This window comes from Mytilus californianus, unplaced genomic scaffold (genome assembly GCF_021869535.1).
Source record: "Mytilus californianus isolate M0D057914Y unplaced genomic scaffold, xbMytCali1.0.p SCAF_12, whole genome shotgun sequence".
In the NCBI taxonomy this organism is placed as follows: Eukaryota; Metazoa; Mollusca; class Bivalvia; order Mytilida; family Mytilidae; genus Mytilus; species Mytilus californianus.
Window position 1 is genome coordinate 8589497 of NW_026262604.1, and position 16671 is coordinate 8606167.

Here is a 16671-nt window from a genome sequence, read left to right on the forward strand (position 1 = left end):
TGTGAATATTGTTTATCCTTTGTTATATGTCATCCAGAAAGTAAAACGAGTGTTAACCAATTTCCAGTTCATCCACTCCTCAGGGTTAATTAAATAATTCCTAAGATAAATATTGGAGTCACCTGTAATTTGATGCACGCGAAAATTTAATAAACTGTTTCTGATTGTCGTACATTTTTATAAGAACATTTTTTTTTTTCAAAAATATGTTGTAGGAAGTCAAATAGATTTTAAAATATAAGGGTCTTAGGCTTCTGGGCTCTGATTGAATGCTTCTGCAATTATCTCTCGCGTAACCTTTATCTTTAAAAGAAAACAAAAATAGTGAGCAAAAAAAAAAACGAGAATAAACCTTTGAAACGAATTTGGCATACAAATCTTTATCTCCACTAAAATAATCCATAATTTTTTTTTTATTTCTCAAGCAAACGTGATAGCTCTCACAAAATTATACGCAGTTAAAACCCCAACACATAGATGTAATGGAGTCAACTGCCACGTCCTGATCAAAAACACGAAAATGAAACGTCTTAATTCAACATAAATGTTTGTGCAGACGCTATATATAGATATAAGAAGATATACATTTGTTTAGTAGAACAAGTCAACCAATTAAGGAAACATTTTGAGTTTTAGAAATACACTAGAAAACATTGAGCTCTTGATTGAATTTAAAAAAACAACATAAGGAGTATATTTTGGTCGATTGAAGATGAAATTGTAATATATAAACAAAATTTATGGTGAAGAGCATTTTTTTGTGCATTTATTTTGATGTAATGTATGGATACACTATGTTTAGAAAAATGGAAATTCTCCAGATCTAAGTTTTTAGATGAGGTAATTATTTAACAATCATTAATGATATTCAAAAATAAAGTTTGAAATTGAAATGTTCAAAATGGTTGAAAAATATATAATGTCTGGGTTAGATAGAGACATCATCCAACTCTATACACACGCTTTTATATAAGACTTACAGCCCAAAAGGTTTAGCTAAGAATTCTATAGTAGATGTAATACATTTTGTTATTATCAGATATATTCATAATACAAGACTAATTTTTTAGTAGAAGTTGACATACATTTGTAACAAAGATCATCTGTCACTCATTGACTGAAAAAATGGCACATTAAAATGTGATGCATGTACACCAAGGACCATGCTGAGATAAATATTTAGACAGCTGTGAAAAAATTGAAAATTTTGAATAAATTCCTCATAATTTCCAAGTGGTGGTTTGTCATGAAATCCAATTTGTGTGGACTATCATTTTGCGTTTATTTTTCTTTATTTGACCTTTCAGAAAATTTTGAAGAGTTTCTTACTTTATCTTAAATAAGAGGAGATTTGGGTTTATTGAAATTCTATGTTGGTTTTTTTTCATCACAAACGTCGCCTACAAAAACCGAATGCCATAGTTTTTCGTAAACTTATATTTTCCAAAAATTAATTTAAAACAAAATCCCCAAGAACATCACCTCAAGCATATATAAAATCGTTCGAAGTTACAGTATATCATAATTATGTTAAATCAATCATACATGTACCCCTGTTGTAATAAGTGGTATGCATGGTAACGAGGATGTATTCAATGTGATATTCTGTAACAATGGTGACTCAATGTTTTTATTAAGTTATGCCATTGAGTTTTGATATGTCATAAATAACATTTACTGTATCAAATATTGTTATATGCAATTACCATTATTATTTTCATTATGTTTTTTGATGTTGTTTTAATATCCTGGTCGATCAGTTTCAGTAAATATCTGAATAGGTTTCAACGCATGAAGCACTTTGCTTAATAAAGCTATACTTTCGTATAAACCTAAGTTGAGTCCCAGCACTGCTTTGGCTATACTTTTTTTTTGGTCCTTTTTTTGTCTATAGCTCTTCATATTTTTAATAAGCTTTGGATTTTCAAATATGTTGGCTACTAGTATCACTGAAGAGGCATTAATTCTCGAAATGCGCATCTGGTGCAAAAAAATTGGTACCATGTTATTATTGTATCAAATATTGTAATATGAAGTTAACATTATTTTTTTCATTATGTTCATTTTTTGTTGTTTTTATGTACCTGGCCGATCAGTTTCAGTAAATATCTGAATAGATTTAAACGCATGGATCACTTTGCTGAATAAAGCTATGCTTTCGTATAAACCTTAATTGAGTAGTGTGTATGATCAATATAAAAACGAAGATGTGGTGTGATTGCCAATGGGACAACTCGTTCCAAGAGAAAACATGACACATAAATTAACAGTTATAGGTTACAGTACGGCCTTCAACAATGAGCAAACCCCTTGCCGCATAGTCTGCTATCAAAGACCCCGAATTAACAAATGTAAAACATTTCAAACGACAAAACTAACGGCCTAATTTATGTAAATAAAATGAACGAAAAACAAATATATAACACAGCAACAAACAGCAACCGATGAATTACAGGCTCCTGACTTGGGACAGGTACATGCATACAGAATTAACAGGGTTAAACATGTTAGCCGGATCCTAACCCTCCCTCTAACCTGGTACAGTGGTATAACAGTACAAAATAAGAACCAACTATGAAAATCAGTTGAAAAAGGTTAACTCATCAGATGGATACAAATAGAAATACATCTAACAAAAACTCAGAGTGGACGTGGCCGGGTAATAACTAACTGACGATAAGATGCTCAATGGATATTCAAACTCATCAGTCGAATACGATCGGGCTATGCAATTGCTAAAATAAACAACAAACGACACAGAAAACTCAAATCTGAGCAACATGAACCCCACCAACAAACAATTGTGAACTCGGGTACTTTGAAAATATCCTGATCCACATGATGCTCTCGTCGTGTTGCTCGTTTAAGTATAAACCCGCTAATTTCAAGGAAAATCTTAGTATCGCTGATGATCAAAGGTGAACTGGTAGTATAATGAATGTAATCGTTAGATTCGATGTAATATGTAAACATGGTAAATCAGAATATTAATTATTGATATTTTTACAAGTTTTAACTTTATTTGTATTTATTTTTCGTGTAAGCTTATGAACATATAGATATATTTTTTATTGCATTTAAACATTGTTATTTTATTGTGTTTAAACCTTAACATCTTGTAGAATCTAAATTTTAGATTTCAATACACACTTAAAATATAAACCCTCGACTATGCATATTTAGCATAGCAAATATTGTTCAACCAATATTGTCATATTAATAATATTACGATGATATTTTTCCCTCATTTACAGGACTATTGATATTGTTCACTTACAAGAAACTCCGACGTCTTCGTTGTGATTACAATTATTTGTTCCCCATGATAAGTGTTTGCATGCAGCTATATTTGTTTCATTACCAACACATATTACATCGTCTAGCCATATCTTGACACTCCCTCCTCCATATAACTCAATAAAGTCTCCATGCCTATAGAGAAACACGGGTTCGAATTAATAAAGATGATTAACATTCAATTAGTTTCTACTTGACATACATTTGTACAACATAGTCATCTATGATGTATTTTAATAAATTTTTTTGTCATTTCGGGGCCCCTAATAGCTGACTATGCGGTATGGGCTTTGCTCATTGTTGAAGGCCGTACGATGACCTATAGTTGTTAATTTATGTTTCATTTGGTCTCTTGTGGAGAATTATCTCATTGACATTCGTACCACATCTTCTTTTTTAAATTTAACCTAGATATTTCGGTATTCTCAATCAATGACATCTTAGATGGTTGACTGTAAGTATATTTTTATGTTTACTAGTATCACATTTTAAAAATGCACGGTGTTTTTCTGTCGTGTATTCAGCGTTGTCATTCAAGTAAAAAGTGAAATACAAAAATACCGAACGCCGAGGAAAATTCAAAACGGAAAGTCCGTAAAACGATACAATCTGATTTACAAACATAATGTTTTGGACCTAAGTAGTGAGTTTAAATGTTAGGTCGAGGTATGAACAGCAGTATTTTTTATACCTACTCATTGAGTTATTGATGAACTTGCCATATCGGAATTTGTTTTAAAAACTTAACAAATATGTTGACTGTATTAATGAGTCAGTTTATATATACACTGTTTCATATGTCCTAGCTTAAAAATGCAATTGATTGATTGATGTTTTTTTTTGTCACTTTCAACACTCTCTTGCTGTTTCGGGACAGGTCAATTTTTAGAGTTCGAGGAATCTGGCATGGTCGGAGAGAACCATCAACCTTCGGGGGATAAACTGACAATCCTAGTCAATTAATATATTGGTGTTGAGCGTACCTGTCACGTGCCAGATTCGAACCAACAACCTTAGTGTTGACAGACAAGCTAGTGATACACTTAGTTCGACTACTTACACCACTTGGCCACCGAGGCCCCTTTAAACAGAGAGCATTATAACAAGTTAGAATCATCTGAACTTCTAACAGAGTAAGGTAAGTCAATCCTGCTCCACATGTGGCACCTATCGTGTTGCTTATGTAAGTACAAACCCGGTATTATTCTAATTCGGTAGGTCACATTCGAGGAAAATAGGACGGGATTGTGGTTTATGCCAATTAAATATTTCTGCAGTTATCTGTTAAACAAATATATTATAGTGGTAAAATATCTTTCTTCTAAGCAGCAACCCACTAACATGTTTAACCATTGGGAGACGAACGTTTTTAAACGTTTGTAATAGCTTCCTGATAGGATTAATTACCCGACAAAAATTGTCCAACAAAACTATTATAAATGAAATATAGGTAACAGTATTGCAAAAAAATAGTTTTCATTTTTTTCATAAGTTTTTCGCTCTTTCCTGATGTTGTCATGTTGAAACTGTTCAATACAGCTAATAGACGTTTGTATGGTTGATTGGTTTCAATTATTAATAAATATATTAATTAATTGGAAATCTTCAAAATTACAAAAGCATTCTTCAATGGCTTACTATACACTTTTGGATTTCTACTTTTGATAACAAAGAATGCATTTTGAATATCATTTCAAATGACAAATAATGCCGACAGAGAAATGTTCATGCATGTTTTATGATACATCACATATAACTGATTACATAAAATTGTGAATGGAAACAGGGATACACATTTTAAACCATAAACAATGCTATGGATATTAATAAACAAATTTTAAGCTGAAGGAAAATTGCCTTTTATATATTGATATATGTATATAAGTCTAAATTGAAAACAACTTTCAAAGCTATGATTGCGTTGGATAAAAACCGCAATTTTTATACGTGTGCAAATTTCTTGGTAGAGGGGTCTTAATACAGCACACATAACATTTTCCAAAAGACCAAAAAAGTGACGAAATATATTTTAACAAAACGCATTTGACTAGTAGGTCGAACCAATGATGTTTTTAAACCCTGCTGACTGCCATGGCGATTGCCAAAAAAGGATCACCAGATGTAACAAAATGGATCTTTTATTTTCCATTTAAGACCAAACAGAAAACAATAAACTTGCGCAAAAGATGGAATACCGCAAACATGAGGTGCAAAAATTAGTACACCATATCCGGATTTCGACAATTAATGTCTCTTCAGTGATGTTAGGAATCAAAACGGTATTTGGAAGGCCATATATTTTACCTCAATTTAGGATAGACTCTCGAATTTTGAAGAGTTGAAATAGAATGAACGGATCATTTAAACCCGATGGCAAATATAATACAAGCCCAAACGAAAAATATAAATAAGTCTAAATTGAAAACAACGTTCAAACCTATGATTGCGCTGGATAAAAACCGCAATTTTTATACGAGTGCATGCAAAACAACTTTCGTGGTAGAGGAGTCTAAATACAGCACAAAATTTTTTTTTTCAAAAGACCAAAAAAGTGAAAAAGTATATTTTAACAAAATGCATGTGACTAGCAGGTCGAACAACTGATGGTCTTACACCCTGCTGACTGCCATGGCGATTGCCAAATAAACGGATCACCAGATGTAACAAAATGGATCTTTAATTATAAATATAATACCAAACAGAAAACAATAAACTTGCAGAAAAGATGGTATACCGCAAACATGAAGTGCAAGGATTTGTACACAATATCCAGATTTCGACAATTAATGTCTCTTCAGTGATGCTAGGAAGCGAAACGGTATTTGGAAGTCCATATAATTTACCTCAATTTAGGATAGACTCTCGAATTTTGAAGAGTCGAAATAGGATGAACGGATTATTTAAAGCTGAAGGCAAATATAATACAATTGAAAACAACGTTCATATATATCCATAGTTGTATTACACATTTGTCTACATAAAAACAAACTGCAAAATATCCAACAATTGATAACGTTTTTTAAACAATATGCTATGTATCACATAAGTTATATGAAGTTATATGAATAACAAAGGCAAATTTGAAATTCAAAATTCAATATAATCAGCCAAAAAAAAAACCACGATTTAACAACCCGAGCTCGGGGTTGATTCAATTCGTATGTTGGGTTAAAATTCATATGAAACTTCAAATTAAAAAAAACATTGCATATGTTTTTATCAAACTAAATGGCTAGTTTTTATTATATAACTTATGTGCATATACTTTTTTACTGCAGAAAATTCTAAAATTTTTCCAACTTTAGAAGAAATTTACTTTTTGTTTAATTGTTGGCTTCCCAGACAATAATTCGCCGACATTTTTCCATATGCAGTGACTCAGTGTGACCTTTCTCGTAAAAATCCAGTGATCGCAATACTCATGGATCCGTTATTGAAATAAACTATAATCTTATTGTACGTGTTATACACGTGCTAAATATCCATGATTCTTTGTTGATTGTTTACTAAGGTGAATATCGGCAAACGTAGGCTTCAAAACACGACAATGAATTAGCTGCCATATTTTCACATCATAATAGACCAGGGGAACAAAATTTTGGACGATTATACAATATGGATGCCTAAAAAATAATAAAATCGTGCAGAGAAGACTAAGTTTTTAATATATACATGCATTGGTTCAAGAATGGGATTAACGGTAATTTTTCACTGAAATTGAGTTGTTGAGGTAGGTGTTGATTTATTCTACAACTCTATTGCATTACTCATTCATGTATGGATTTGGCAAATCATTATTGTGGCTTATTTATTACTTAGGGTGACTAGGGAGAAAAAATATGGTAACCCTTGTTCTTCTTCGTAATTTGATTGCATATTCTTATTAGGTAATTTAATGCCTTTTTGTGCTTCTTCGTTACATTTGTTTGCTTTTATAGTGATTAAGATGATAACACAATGTTGACTGCTGTACCCCTATTTTTGACATTTTTACCTATTGTGTCTGAATGTTTTGTTCACGCATCGTTGTCAATATAATGGAATTTGATGCGACTGTCATTCAAGTGAGAGGTTTAGCTAGCTATAAAACCAGGTTTAATCCACCATTTTCAACATAAGAAAATGCTTGTACTAAGTCAGGAATATGACAGTCGTTATCCATTCGTTTGATGTGTTTGAGCTTTTGATTTTGCCATTTGATTAGGGACTTTCCTTTTTGAATTTTCCACGGAATTCAGTATTTTTGTTATTTTACTTTTTATCCAATTGCAATCACCATTCATTTGACTATGATTATGAAAATGAGCATGGTCTTTAGTGAAAACACACATACGCTTCGTTCTTGAATATTTACACGTCAAAAGGTAGGATTTGAGTATTATAGACGTCATTTTTTACTTTCAAACAGCTAAGATTTTTACTTAACAGTTATGGAGGTAAATGATAGAATCTATGCAAATGTGCAAGTCCATACGATATACTAGTACACTTTACTACAACAGTCTGATTGTCCATTGAATGACACAATAATGTGGGTCTTCTTTTATATTAAATTTTACAATAAATCTGATAAAAGACTTTCTGATTTCAAATCAACAATCAATAAAACAAATCTATCATCTACACCATGTAAATCTTAAATAATTAATTTTAATTTATAAAACAACTAACAAAAACATCCTACGTGAAAAAGTACAGAAAATTCAATTGTAAGATTTACAACAAAAGGTGTAATGGTGCAGTATTACCACCTACATTAAGGCATCTGCAGAACATTACAACTCATTTGAAGACAGGATTAATTTAACTGAAGAATTGTAGTTCGACATTAGTTTTCTCTTCTCTTTCTTTGAAATATCTATAATACTAAAATAACGAGGTCCAATTTGGTGGCCAGCATGACGTAAAAACGGCAAATCAAAGAATGAAACTTTACATAACACTCATATAGGTCAATGGTGTCGATTAAAAATTAAACCAGTCCAGGCCCTTTTGTTTTCCACATATAAATTTATAACAATAATTAACAAGTTCCTGGTCGAATACCGATACCAATAGTACCCGATACCTGTTACCTAATCTGTACGTTCCGCCTCTGACAGACACACCATCAAACGTATTTGGGATTTGCCATATACAGTGGTCATAATCACACATGAACTTCGTTATTCTACAGGGATAGACACTACTAAATGCAATCATTCACCAAATATACCAGTAGTTTTCGGTTGTAGTAAGAAAACCAAGACGGATTCAAACAGAAACATTTTGAAAGCAGAGAAAACTGTGCACCTTATAATCAGCAGGGCTTTATCAAACGACAATACCATTACTAAAAATTCAGGGTGAAAATAAAGCGTAAGTAATTTAATTCAGTAACGGACCCGCGTGTGTTCTAGTAACTATATAAAAGAGGAGATGGGTTACGATTGCCCTTGATAAAACTATCTACAAGAGTCTACATGACGTGATATGAACGCATCTTTAGGTCACCGTACGATCTTCAACAACGAGCAAAACTCAATGAAGAGTTCTCTCTTTTTAATATTAATTAATTTCAAGAAAAACCTATAAAATAGAATGCTGAAAATATGATAATTATTTCCTCACCTTCGCCAACCCCTGCCTCCCCTAATAAACAACTAATCATATATTAGTAGATAGTCTCAAAGTAAAGGAATAAATCTATAAAGTCATAATGATTTCAAACTCAGTGTGGGATATCTATTTCCTAAATATTATTTATGTTAAATGGGTTATTTTGATGTTTTATGGACAAACAACTACATGAAATAGCTCCAATCAGCCTTCCAAAATATCCATAGGGAATATCTCTATTTAAAATGGAAGATATGTTAATTAAACGGACATAATTATTTTTGTGAATGATACCTGCCAATAACTTTTGAATAATCATTGAATCTGCTGCACGTATCAATAAGATAAACAGGTTGACCAATTAGTAGTTATCTCACCGCTTCTTATTCACTTTTACCAAAAGTAGTTGGTTCTCTCCGGCAGTCCGGCATCTTCTACTAATGAGAACTGATCGCCACATAATATCATAACTGTGCTGAAAGTTGCGTTAAACACCAATCTATCAATTGTAATCACCTGATTTACAGAACATTGGAATTGTGAATTGAATGTTTTAACATTTCATTAAAGACTAACCATGAATACTTAAGCATACTTCTGCAAACAACGTTGGCTGCTTTGTTAGTAAATCCATCATCACAAACAGTTCCCCATTGATTATCGTGAAAAATTTCTAAACGCCCTTCGTTTCTTTCTCCATCGGCGAGGCGAATTGTGGTTCCTAAATAATAACGTATCATTTTAATTTAGATTAATGCAATATGTAAAACAATGACGGGAATAATATGGATACAGAAGTTAAAATAACAAGAATACCGAACTCCAAGGAAAATAAAACGGAGAGTCCTTTCACAAATGGCAAAATCAAAAGCTGAAACACATCAAACGAATGGAAAACGCCTGCAAGATTGTTTATTTATTACTACAGTATAAGAATCTTTTGACACATGTCACTTTTAATGCAACAGACCTACTTAGATTTAACCCCTTTTAAAAGGTTTAAGAGCTGTCTATTTCTATACTGGCATTTTCTTGCTAGGTAACCATACACAAATTGTTGCCACGACTGATTTAAAAAAGAAAGCAATTTATAAGAAAAAAGAATGAAGTAGAGTTTTCTACTATTCAGTGACAACACATGTGGGTTGCTGTTTTCCTGACATATCACAAATCTCCTATTCATTTTGCTTTGTAGATAGATTCAAATTTCAATTGATACAAGTATTCAAATAATTTCTTCAACTGTAATTTTGCTGTGTTTTTCATCTGAAATGTCATTTTTAACAACCTTGTGATAACTTATTGAAATATTTCTTTTACAATAGTGGGAAAACAATCTTTGTCAAGATTTGCTTTTGTGGCGTTTACACTCTAAATATTAAAATATTATCCAGTGTAATAACTAATAAATACTCTTACCCTTCGTCAGAAAAAAGGTTGGGGATTACAGAAAGAACTAGGATGTTCCCTGTATTGTTATAAGTGCAACAAACATAATGCAAGTACAATATATTGTCAACTTTATATTTATAGAACATTGTTTGCAGCCAAATTGACTATTAACAAATCTTAAAGGCTTGATTGTCTAACTCAATCTTAGTTAACAGTCTTACCTTGAAACACTGCAAGCAACAGGAAAATGAACAATAGCTGAAATATCAATATATTGCTTTTTTGATATACCCAACGTTTAATGCATTTATTATTTTCTACGTATACAACAATAAGGCAACATCAACTCACATTTTAATATTATATACATATCTTAGTAGATCATATTATTTCATTTTTTTCTCTGACATACTGTGCTATATCTACTTGAGTCATTGCTGCCATATTCTTTGAATTTAAAATAAAAATGTTAAAATTTATGTAGCTACTTAAAATCGTCGATTATTTACGTTTACATATGTCATCATACGGCCATAACAATATGCAAAACCCATACTGCGCGGTAAACTATAAAAGGCCCTGAATTAGCTAATGTTGAATAATTCAAAAAGAAAACTTATGGCCTGCATGATTTATGTACAAAATAATGAACACAAACCCTATAAGATAAACGACAACCACTGAAATAACGGCTCTTATCTTTGGACAGACACAAACAGAATTTGCACCCCACTTCTAAGCTGAGACATTGGTGTTACAGTACGACATGAGAACAAACTATCACAATTAGTTCAAATGAGGGTATCTCATTAGGTCGATACCAAGAACATATAAACCTTTACACAAACACAAAAGAAACAAAGTGTAGATCTGACAGTACTCGAAGCTGACTTGAAGTTGTAAAAATGCCAATAACAACTAAGAAAAAACTAAGCGTCTGAGACTAATAACTCAATCAGTACACATCCAACATTCAATGGATTTAGTATAAATACGTCATTAACAATCAGAGAAAAACAAGACCTTGTGCAATTCCAAAATATAGTTATCGACAGATTGTTGAACCGTAATGTACATATGTGCATGACAATAATATTTGTTGGCTTTTATTTTATTGATAACAAAATGAATAAAAGATAAAAGTTTATACTGAAAAAAACATTGTTCAAAGATCTAATCAAAGTGTTGAATCGGAAAACTTTTAGATAAGTTTGTCTAAAGGATCCTTAAGTAAACCTGGATCGTATCTAAATTTAATGGCTTGGTTAACAAAATAGGCATACAAATAGGGATGTCCTATCCGTTTGTCATAAGTCTACTACAGGTACAGCCAAATTTCAAAAGTCAACAAATGACCAGTAATGCAGAGGTAACGTTCATTGAAATCAAAAACGTCACTACAGACGCGGACATGGCGAACAAGTTGTGATATAAACACCAAGATGGTGCCAACGGAAAAGTAGCGTCCAAAACAGGAAAAATTAACAATTGGCAGCGAAAAATCGTCCCTTTTGTTGCAAAATTGTTGTAAAATCTATGAAAGGACAGTTATTACGTATTATATTCTATTTATTTAGAGTAAATTCCTTTTGGTGAACTTTAGAGTTTTACATGTCTTGATTATTTAACGAAAAAAATCATCAAGATGCCAGTTAGTGCTGATGAATTTATCAATTAATGCAATTGAGACGGGTCTTTACTGAGTTGAACCATAAACTGTGATTCATAACAGTACAAGAACACGTATGATATTAAAGGGATGCCATTGATGGCCTTAGGAAATCATACAACCTGTCGATAAACTGTATCTCTGAAACGTACATTAATGTTGACAAGTTTTTTTTAGGTGTTCTAATTTCTACTAATTTTCAATTACTTGCACCTTTTGTGTTCCAGCTCTTTTTCAAACGATCTTACATATATAATGGTTTAAATGAACTATCTCTCTATTCGTATGTTTCTAGCTGTAATACCACCATTGGTTTTCCTTATTATTTTTTTCTAAATTTGCGTTTTCAAAAAATTAAGCAGAAATTTTTCTTTGTTCCAAATAAAGAAATACTTGGCATGAGTAAAGTTTAATCATGTCCAGTACTATAGACAAATGTTCACTTAACATTTCATTGCATATAAGATAATAACCATCATTAGAAGTTAACCAATCAAATTTTGACCACTTTTTTTCTGTGTACAAGCTTAAGTAATCATGTATTCTGAAGTTTCGAAATATTCTATAGAACATCAAATAAAACATAATGGTGCTTTGAAACACCCGAGACATATGTTTATGACTCTAATATGTTTTACTGCAATGACATGTCAACAGTCAAATTCAAAGGAAAATATGTTTTCGTATGCAACCGGATTGGACGGTTTATGATTTGGTGGTTTAAAGAAAAATAACAAAAATACTGAACTCCGATTAAAATTCAAAACAGAAAGTCAATAATCAAATGGTAAAATCAAAAGCTAAAAACACATCAAACGAATGGATACCACCTGTCATATTCCTGACTTGGTACAGGCATTTTTATGTAGAAAATGGTGGATTAAACCTGGTTATATCGCTAGCTAAACCTATTACTTGTATGACAGTCGCATAAAATTCAATTATATTGACAACAATGTGTGAACATACCAAACAGACATTGTAGGTAAAAATGCCAAAAATAGGGGTACAGCAGTCAACATTGTGTTATAATCTTAATCACTATGAAAACAAACAAATTTGTCAACAAAAAAAGACAAGAAGGCATATAAACAACGCTTATTAACAAAAACTAAAGAAAAGAATACAAATTTTTTTAGATAGCACTATAACACAATGACGGGATGTACCGAGCCACATCAAAATGGATATAACCAAAAAAAGACTAAACAGTAAAAGTTATAATTCACAAAGACAAATAAAAGAACAAATAAGATGATAAACAACGTCAGTACCTAGAATATATACTTCAAGACCATCGCGTATTATCTGTGAAGTTGATACGGAATATTTATTAACAAAGTCTTGATATCTTTTGATGAACTTTTATCAGAAATAGGACGAGATGTTCTTTGACATAACCCTGGTTCATCAACTTTCTGTTCAGATTCTGGTAACGTTTAAGTCTTAGTAGCGGCTGCATTCTTTTAAATACCGAAGGTGTTGGCAAATGTATATTCTATATGTAGGTGAGTTTGGTGTATTTCTACTAAGGTGGGAGAAACAATTTCAAAATTAAACTCGTCTCGTTTGTCATAGTATCTGGTACTGAGAAAACCGCTTATGTCAAATTCGAGGTAAAAGTCTAAAAACGAGGCATGGGATTACACCTCCACACAAGAAAAGAGGAACAGCGCATAAACAGTACTGTTATTGTAAAATCGTATGAATAGGAGTCCACGTGAGAATAGATGGACAGCAAGTATAAATTATTGTTTTGTAAGACTGTATGAGTATGAGTTCTCATACGAGTAGAGGGACAGCACGTATACATTACTGATGTTGTTTGAGCAAGAGTACATAAAATGAACACTAAACAATTTGAAATATCTCATTCAAAATTTTATAATTAAAATTAACACCAAGATAGGGAGAAAAATGAAGGTTCAATGCCCTAAGTGCTTTTGAAAAAAAAGCGTTAACTTCTTGTATAACAGTTCTTTTTAAAATTTCTTGAAGTTATTTTCCAAAGTCGACACATTTTGTTTTGTAAGGACGAATTAATCGTGATCATGTATATATGTTTAAAAATTTCTCTAACTTGTGAGTAAAATTCACCATATTTTATTAATCAGGTAACAATGATGTAGAAAAAATAAAAAATAACCATATGATTAATTAGTCAAAATTACATTTTAATTAATGATACTTTATGCAATTTACCGTAAAAGAAACTTTTCAACGATCGTCGAGTTAATTTCCCGGGCACGTATAGTATGACCTTATGAGTATTTGCATAGTCATAAATATACGCGTATGGTTCAAATTCTCAAGTGGTCCGGAAAAAGAGAGGCGAAGGATATCAAAAGAACATTCAAACTCATTGGTCGAAAATAAGCTGTATATGCCAAGGCTAAAAAAGTAAAAGACCAGAAGACAAACGACAGTTCACAAAACACAACATTGAAAACTAAAGACTGAGCGCAGCGAAACATAACTATTTGCGCAATTTATCTGATGGACATAGAATGAAACAAAAAATGCCTCATGAAATAATAAAAAATGTCAAACCATTAAAACAAAACCAAAAACAAAAGTACGAAATCAACGAATTAAATGTAAGCGAAGCAATGATCAGATCGACCTCATTAACAGGTCAGGAATTAATTCAAATAAAAAATCGATTTAAGCTAATATGTATTACATATATTCTCCTAAAGCTATTCTTAGATAACAAAGTTCCTTCATAAAACAAAAAATCACTATATGGCATTCTAAATCTTTCAAGGACAACTAGAGGGATCTTCTTAAGCTATACACATAATAAGTGTTTGTTGGCTGTTACAGTAAAATATGGTCCAAGGTCTTTAATGCTTTTATAATTGAGCTTAACAGACAATATTCGTTCAAAAGCAATCTTTAGATAAACTGCAATGATTTGAGAAAATCTAATTTTCCTTTGTGGTACATTTTAATTTTATTTACATGTATCGATATATAAAGTCCATTGGTGTTTTTTTTCAAACGCTTTTATTCCATCATTACAAAATGTTAAAAGAAAGTCACTGTTACAATTTTCGGAAGTAAACTTGATGTACATGCATACATATAATGTTCAATTAAATACTTGAAATATAAAGAAAACTTTGTATTATAAGTCGAAGAGAATGGCTCTCCGACACGTAGACATTACCAAAACCGAGACAATATTTGAAACATTTCATTAGATAAGTTATATCAAACGACAAACTTGACCATTAAAAATATTCATGTTGTACATTGCATTGCAAGGACTTTAATTAAATGATCAGAATCAGAGCCCCTCCTATTGTTTCAGCTTATCTATATGTGTTTTCTTTTTAAACGACATGCATAGTATGTCTGGATAGCTCAATTGTTAATGCAGACTATGACAGTCTAATCATTAGTAATGTTGTGTCTGGGTGGTTCTTTTTATTCATTGATAGACATTGGTTTAAAAAAGAAGAAAAAACATATATAGGTTTGAGCCATAGCTAAATTGTAATATTCAAAACCCTGCTTTTAGAACCGAATTGACCTGAAAAATTTCAACATTTTGACGTTACACGGAAAGTGAATAAAAAGAGAAATTTATGTATTACTGAAAAATTATTACACCAGGGTTTTCGATATCACAAACTAGTCAAAACATTTACTAAATTTTGTCATCGGTATAAGGACATCATTCGTAAATATAGCTCAACATGCAGACTTCCTATACGTTCAGGTATTTCACATCCAATTTTTTATGGAAATATTCTTTATAAAGCACAAAAATGTCAGTATTCACCTCTGAAGCTAACAAAACCTTTAAATAGACTTATTAAGAAGGGATATAGTTACGATACTGTTGTCAGGTCATTAAAGATTGCATATTTTGGCGTTAATATTGATTCACTTATAGGGTCTTTGCATCGGCACTAAACACATTTATTTAAAAACCAGTTGTTGGCATGACACGGGTTATGTTCTTCTCATATATGTTATGATGGTATGATACTAAACCCCTAACGGGAAGGATTGTGCCTGATATTCATATGATGAAGACATAATCTTTCAATCAGTTTAATTGAAGTCTGGAGCTGGCATGTCAGTTAACTGCTAGTAGTCTGTTGTTATTTATGTATTATTGTCATTTTGTTTATTTTCTTTGGTTACATCTTCTGACATCAGACTCGGACTTCTCTTGAACTGAATTTTAATGTGCGTATTGTTATGCGTTTACTTTTCTACATTGGCTAGAGGTATAGGGGGAGAGTTGAGATCTCATAAACATGTTTAACCCCGCCGCATTTTTGCGCCGGTCCCAAGTCAGGAGCCTCTAGCCTTTGTTAGTCTTGTATTATTTTTAATTTTAGTTTCTTGTGTACAATTTGGAGTTTAGTATGGCGTTCATTATCACTGAACTAGTATATATATTTGTTTAGGGGCCAGCTGAAGGACGCCTCCGGGTGCGGGAATTTCTCGCTGCATTGAAGACCTGTTGGTGACCTTCTGCTGTTGTCTGTTCTATGGTCGGGTTGTTGTCTCTTTGACACATTCCCCATTTCCATTCTCAATTTTATTTTCTCCCATGAAGCATATATCAAGTATACCAACTATTGTTAATAAATGTCTACGTTTATTATCATAAAAAAGACAGTTTTAATAAACTGTAGACTTTTAAATTTTAGCAACCAGTATCTTCAACACCAGTGTTACAATGCATTATTGAA